This window comes from Sesamum indicum, linkage group LG12 (assembly GCF_026168435.1).
Source record: "Sesamum indicum cultivar Baizhima isolate 11 linkage group LG12, ASM2616843v1, whole genome shotgun sequence".
Lineage (NCBI taxonomy): Eukaryota > Viridiplantae > Streptophyta > Magnoliopsida > Lamiales > Pedaliaceae > Sesamum > Sesamum indicum.
The window spans coordinates 4,440,001-4,447,500 of NC_142668.1; the positions used below are offsets into that span (position 1 = coordinate 4,440,001).

At 49.3% G+C, this 7,500-nt stretch overlaps 5 pseudogenes; 3 read left to right on the top strand and 2 right to left on the bottom strand.

The window, feature by feature from the left end:
• Positions 1–2,602: 2,602 nt before the first annotated feature.
• Positions 2,603–6,676, bottom strand: LOC148784664 (uncharacterized; annotated as a pseudogene).
• LOC148784665 (18S ribosomal RNA) lies at positions 5,471–6,773 on the top strand (annotated as a pseudogene).
• A 34-nt stretch (positions 6,774–6,807) lies between these two features.
• The window catches only part of LOC148784666 (uncharacterized), a 1,675-nt pseudogene continuing 982 nt past the window's right edge, over positions 6,808–7,500 (bottom strand).
• On the top strand, positions 6,984–7,132 carry LOC148784667 (5.8S ribosomal RNA; annotated as a pseudogene).
• Positions 7,307–7,500, top strand: part of LOC148784668 (25S ribosomal RNA) — a 3,131-nt pseudogene continuing 2,937 nt past the window's right edge.

Here is a 7,500-nt window from a genome sequence, read left to right on the forward strand (position 1 = left end):
TCCGCCTGCACGCACGTACGTCGGTAGGGGCTGTCCACACCATCTGTTGCCGTTCGCCTTCACGCGCGCACGTTGGCAGGGGCTGCCTGCACCTTTTGCTGCCGTCGGCCAGTGAGCGTTGGGGTGTCTACTGCCGTCCGGCACTGCTCTCGTGGCCGTCTTCTTCCATCACGCCGTTTTTCGAAAACGTTTGCAGCACTCATCCCAATGATGACATTAGAATGTAAAGTCATCTTGCCCACGACTTATTTATCAGGTCTCGGAACATCCCGGAGCTTGTTTGTCCGATTTTGATGATTGTGGGAAGACAATTGACAGGGCATTCCCAAAAAATATCGATGTTGCTTCATCTGATAACTCGTACGGAAGTGCTCATGAAGACGCAATGCTCATGTATACATAATGTTTTTGTTGAAAAACAAGGGATTTGAAAGTGAACCCTCCAATTTTTTGCGATGCTTTTTCATACTTTTGGGACGCATAATATGAGCGATCGATAATAAAGTAAATATTTCGCGATACAAATACGTTCATAAAAAATAAAAATATTATTCCACATATTTCTCTCACTTGTCCAATGTGTCTTCATATTTTTTTCCATTTTTTCCTTTTATTTATTAGTTTTTTAATAATTAAAATTATTAAATAAATATTTTCATAACTCAAAAATAAATTATTTAAATAAAAATAAATTAATCATGTGATTTTGAGGTGACATGCAAATTTTGATACAAAAATATGCTAAAATGCTTCAAAAATGGCAAAAAAGTGCCTTCCTCAGTCTTTTTAGTGTCTAGTCTTGTCACAAGGCTTTTTTTTTAAAGCCTATTATAGGGGGATGAGGGTGCTTGAGGGGGGTCTGGGCGCTGGGGGCGGGTAGGGGCAAGGCGCCCCCTCGCAGCCCCCAAGCCTCGGCCGCCCTCATGGCTTGGGCGTGGCTTGTGTTGGCCTTGTTTTGGCGGCGAGAGTCTGACGAGCTTTTCCGGCGGGGCGCTTGAGCGGGGGTCTACGGTGTTGCGAGCGGCCGATGCCCATTCGCATCGTGTGCGACGAATGACATCACGTCCGCAACGGCAAACCGTCGGGGGGCGAGCTTCGAATGCGATTTGCTAAAACATGGCCAACACGAGCTCCGTCCAAGCAAGGTTGGTCGGTCCGCTTATGCTTGTTGCCCTCCCCTCGCGTAAGCGGACCGATGTGGGTGGCGTCGGGATCCGACGGTCGGGGGTGCTTGTCGCCGCTTGTGGCTTGCGACGCTGAAATTAGTAGCTTGTGGTGGGCAAACGTTGGCAATCCCGGCATGCAAGGCTCCCACTCGGGAGCTGGGGTATGCTTTTGGGTGCGCTTGCCAGTAGCCCATTGCATGCGAAAATGGAGGCGTGAAGGGCGGCCCGCGACGGCTGGCACCCCCGCCCTTCGGCTCCCGGTGGCACCAACACAGCTTGGGTGTGCTTGTCGTCATCTGTTGCCCGCGGCCCCAAAAATCAGTAGCATGTGGCTGGCTAACGTTGACAATCCCGAAATGAAAGGCTCCCGCTCGGGAGCTGGGGTATGCTTTTGGGTGCGCTTGCTAGTAGCCCGTCGCCTGTGAAAGTGGAGCCGTCGGGGGGCAGCCGACGATGGCCCGCACAAGCAAGCCATTCCAGTCCCTAGGTTTTAGCTCCTCGGTTCCCAACTCATGTTTCGTCCCTAATATTCGTGCCTATCTAGGCATGCTTGCTGCCGTTTGCCTGCCGCGATGCTTGAATGTATCGTGGGATGGTGTGCGTTAGCTTGTGTGCTCGGGCATTACGTACGTAATGGGCGCGTGAGTGGTGATTGGCGTGTGTGGGCATATTAGATCCCTGCTTGGGCAGCTACAACATCCCCCGCAAGCTGCTTTAATCGTCGGCCCAAGCGCGCTCCTGCCTTGGCCGCAGTCGATTTCCTGTGCTGCATACCTATCGTGAAGGCATTCTATTGTCTCGAACGTCCCGCTTTCGCTCTGCGCTGCACCCCTTGGGTCCGCGATGCGGGGTGGACCTCGAGGCGCACGCTGTGTCCCACGTCCCACGCACGTGCCAGGGTCGTTGGCCCATTACGTCTTCGCCCGATCTCTTAGATGCGGATCACACGGTAGGTACGTGGACCTCGGCCTCTATTTACCCCGAAAGCAAGCGTTCTGCGCTTCGTGCGAACGACGCCCACCATCGTTTTGGGGTCGTTCCATGCGGGCGGCGGAGTCGGTGAGGAATGCTACCTGGTTGATCCTGCCAGTAGTCATATGTTTGTCTCAAAGATTAAGCTATGCATGTGTAAGTATGAACTAATTTCGATTGTGAAACTGCGATTGGGTCATTAAATCAGTTATAGTTTTTTTGATGGTACCTGCTACCCAGATAAGTGTAGTAATTCTAGAGCTAATACGTGCAACAAACCCCGACTTCTGGAAGGGATGCATTTATTAGATAAAAGGTCGAACGGGCTATGTCCGTTGCTGCGATGATTCATGATAACTCGACGGATCGCACAGCCCTCGTGCCGGCGACGCATCATTCAAATTTCTTCCCTATCAACTTTCGATGGTAGGATAGTGGCCTACTATGGTGGTGACGACTGACGGATAATTAGGGTTCGATTCCGGAGAGGGAGCGTGAGAAACGGCTACCACATCTAAGCAAGGCAGCAGGCGCGCAAATTACCCAATCCTGACACGAGGAGGTAGTGTCAATAAATAACAATACCGGGCTCTACGAGTCTAGTAATTTGAATGACTATAATCTAAATCCCTTAACGAGGATCCATTGGAGGGCTAGCCTTACGAAGGAAGCCGCGTCTCGACAATTGACTCGGGTTATGTATAAGGAGGACATTACGGGAGTATTGCTAGGCATCATCAGACTGGATAAACTGGGTACACCCCACCTTCGCCGGTAAGCTTTAGTGATGCTTTGAGATTGATTTTCTATCGGGCGTTGGGGGAGAGATTGGCGGGGGCATTATGCAACAAGTCAGACCACTGTATAAAAGGGATGAGCATGTCTATAGATCAAATTCTATTTGTTTTTCTAGACTTGTACAGACTTTGCACATAGATTAGAATTTCTTTTACTTTAAAGGGAGTAAGTACTCCTCATTTACTGTTTTCGAATTGTACACCTTATAATTTTTATTGAGATAATAAACAGGTAAGGGTCCGCCAAACCCCCCGTCTAGGCACAGGCGACTTTCGTAGAAAAAAGAAAAGTGTGGTGCTAGCATATGCTGATGATATGATGATCTTTAGTAACATCTGTAGGCAGCACATGGCATTGCACCGTGATTTTCTCCATGCATATGAGCGAGTGTCGGGACAACGGATAAATAGCGAAAAGACTTCTTTTATTCTGAGCCGGCAGGTGCTGTCGTCACAGTTGCAAGAGGTACAACACGTTATGGGTTACTAGTTGAAATATCTCCCAGTCACATACTTGGGAGTCCCTTTGTACAGGGGCAATCAGAAGGTATGTCTATTTGATTCGCTCATCTCCAGGTCACATGACATGCTACAGGGGTGGGCGATGATGAATCTATCCCACGGAGGGAGGCTGGCCTTGATTCGAAGTGTGTTGCAGGCTACGCCTTTACATTTACTTCAAGTAGTTCACTCACCTAAATCTGTATTAATAACTATTGAGCGCATATTCAATTGTTTTACTTTTGGGGCTCGTATAATGGCCGTCGGCATATCCATTGGTCTTCATAGGATAAGATGTGTAGCCCAGTAGCAGAAGGTGGTTTGGGTGTTTGGAGTTTGGCGGAGTATGTTCGGACTTTTTTCATGAAGCTCAGGTGGTGATTTAGGCAGAAATCATCCTTATGGTCGGAGTTCTTGCATGATCGATATTGTAGGACCCGTCATCCTACTCATGTGCCGTATAATCGCAATCATTCCTCTGTTTGGCATCGTCTGTGTCGCATCAGGGATGTGGCAGTACCTCTAATATTTTGGACTTTGGGCCAGGGCGCAGTGTCTTTTTGGCATGATAATTGGTTTGGTGAGAAGCCTTTAGCCCAGCTAGTTCACGGGGCCCCGACACTATGGAGCCAATATGCTATTATTGGCATGAGGGAGAATGGAATGTCCCAAGAATCTTCAGGATAGTCCTGCCACATATTGCACATGTTATCTGCCAAATTCCTATTGCAGTGGGACAACGGGACAAAATTATGTGGACCGCGGTGAGTAATGGGATGTTTTCCACGATATCGACATGGGAGGCCATTCGAGTGGTATCTCCTCGGTGGCAAGTTTTTACAGATAGATGGCACCGTTCTTTGCGGCCAACGGTGTCTGTCTTCTTATGGAGACTTTTCCAGGATTGGATCCCTGTGGATGAACGCATGAAGCGAAAGGGATTTAGTTTCCCATCAAAATGCCAATGTTGTGATGCAGAGGAGGGCATCTCTCATCTATGTGTTGAAGGGGCAGTAGTTCGAGAGTTGTGGCTGCACTTTGCTAATGTCTTTGGGCTTCAGCTTTGTGAAACGGGGAACCTGCGTCTTATGGTGCACTTCTGACGATACTCCACCCCATTTCACTCAGATTTGCACATTCGCACTTTGATACAATTTTTGATTCTATGGTTTACTTGGACGCAACGGAATGCTGCAAAGTATCAGGGGGTACATTTTACGACAACGGGAATCATATTGGAGGTTCACCGCCAGCTTCGCACACTATATGCCGCACGGGTCATGATGAGCATATAGTGGAAAGGGGACTTGCACCGGGCGTTGACTATGGGTTTCTGCTTCAGGACGATGGTACCTCGGGCACCCAGAGTGGTGCGTTGGAGTACCCCCACTCCAGCGTGGTTTAAGTTGAATTTGGATGGGTTTTCGCTCGGGAACCCCGGGCCAGCAGCAGCGGCAGGTGTTATTCGGGATGAAATTGGACAGGTGCATCTAGCATACCAGTTTGCTTTGGGTACGACCACTAGTGTGGTTTCAGAACTTACTGCTGTTTGGCGTGGTCTAGAGCTAGCTAGAGCACACGGTTTAGCACCCATAGGTGTTGGGTGGATGCCACTGTAGTTCTCCAGCTCTTACAGTCACGAGTATCTGGGATGTGGGAGGTGCAACATTTGATCATGCGCATTTTGCAGCTCTAATTGGAATTAGGATCAGATGTACGATATATTTTTCCAGAGGCTAATGGAGCGGCTGATTATCTTGCGAAGGACACCGCGTCTCGACAATTGACTCGAGTTATATATCAGGAGGACATTACGGGAGTGCTACGAGGCATTATCAGACTGGATAAATTGGGCACTCCCTACCTTCACCGGTGAGCTTGAGTGATGCTTTGAGATTGATTTTTGGTCGGGCATTCAGAAGAGATTGGCAGGGGCATTACTCAGCAAGTTAGAATCGGTAGATTTTGATCATCATTGATTTTGCACATAGATTAGAATTACTTTGATTTTAAAGGGAGTAAGTACTCCTCATTTACTGTTTTTGAATTGTACACTCTATAATTTTTTTGAGGTAATAAACAGGTTGGGGTCCGCCAAACCCCCCGCTTAGGCACAGGTCGCTTTTGCCCAAAAAAAGAAAAAAAAAGTCTAGTGCCATTAGCCGCGGTAATTCCATCTCCAATAGGGTATATTTAAGTTGTTGCAGTTAAAAAGCTCGAGTTGGACCTTAGGTTGGGCCGGCTGGTCCGCCTCTGGTGTGCACCGGTTGTCTCGTCCCTTCTGCCAGCGATGCGCTCCTGGTCTTAACTGGCCGGGTCGTCGCTCCGGTGCTGTTACTTTGAAGAAATTAGAGTGCTCAAAGCAAGCCTACGCTCTGTACACATTAGCATGGGATAATATTATAGGATTTCGGTCCTATTACGTTGGCCTTCGTGGTCGGAGTAATGATTAACAGGGACAGTCGGGGGCATTCGTATTTCATAGTCAGAGGTGAAATTCTTAGATTTATGAAAGACGAACAACTGCGAAAGCTTTTGCCAAGGATGTTTCCATTAATCAAGAACGAAAGTTGGCATCTCGAAGATGATCAGATACCGTCCTAGTCTCAACCATAAACGATGCCGACCAGGGATCAACGGATGTTGCTTTTAGGACACCGCCGGCACCTTATGAGAAATCAAAGTCTTTGGGTTCTAGGGAGAGTATGGTCGCAAGGTTGAAACTTAAAGGAATTGATGGAAGGGCACGACCAGGAGTGGAGTCTGCAGCTTAATTTGACTCAACTCGGGGAAACTTACCAGGTCCAGACATAGTAAGGATTGACAGACTGAGAACTCTTTCTTGATTCTATGGGTGGTGGTGCATGGCCGCTCTTAGTTGGTGGAGCGATTTGTCTGGTTAATTCCGTTAACGAACGAGACCTCAACCTGCTAACTAGTTATGCGGAGGTATCCCTCCGCGGGCAGCTTCTTAGAGGGACTACGGCCTTTTAGGACGCGGAAGTTTGAGGCAATAACAGGTTTGTGATGCCCTTAGATGTTCTAGACCGCACGCGCGCTACACTGATGTATTCAACGAGTCTATAGCCTTGGCCGACAGGCCGGGGTAATCTTTGAAATTTCATCGTGATGGGGATAGATCATTGCAATTGTGAGTCTTCAACGAGGAATTCCTAGTAAGCGCGACTCATCAGCTCGCGTTGACTACGTGCCTGCCCTTTGTACACACCGCCGGTTCATTGCCGCAATGTCGTGAGAAGTCCACTGAACCTTATCATTTAGAGGAAGGAGAAGTCGTAACAAGGTTTGCGTAGGTGAACCTGCGGAAGGATCATTGTCGAAACTTGCAAAAGCAGAACGCAAACACGTTATCAACCAAATCGGGGCCTGGGTGCGGGGCGAACACCCCCGATCGGTCCCCTCTCCCGCCAGCGCGTGCGAACGCGCTCGTCGTGTGGGCTAACGACCCCCCAGCGCGGTACGCGCCAAGAAAAACTTAACGAAGCGTCCGCCACAAGATGCCCCCATCCGAGGGGATGCCTCTTAAATGTCAAAACGACTCTCGACTCGCGCATCGATGAAGAACGTAGCGAAATGTGATACTTGGTGTGAATTGCAGAATCCTGTGAACCATTGAGTCTTTGAACGCAAGTTACGCCTGAAGCCATTAGGCCAGGGCACGTTTGATGGGCGTCACGCATCGCGTTGCCACCCCGCCAATCGCGTAGGGGGTGGACATTGGCCTCCCGTGCGCGACACTTCGTCACGATCAGTGGTGATTGAACCCTCAACTCGCATGCTGTCGTGCCGCGCTCGGAGTCGTCCGCTCGGGCATCACATTGGACCCAAAGGCGCCAGCGCCTCCGACCGCGAACCCAGGTCAGGCGGGATCACCCGCTGAGTTTAAGCATATCAATAAGCGGAGGAAAAGAAACTTATAAGGATTCCCCTAGTAACGACAAGCGAACTGGGAATAGCCCAACTTGAGAATCGGGCTGCTTCGCTGTCCGAATTGTAGTCTGGAGAAGCGTCCTCAACGGCGGACCGGGCCCAAGTCCCCTGGA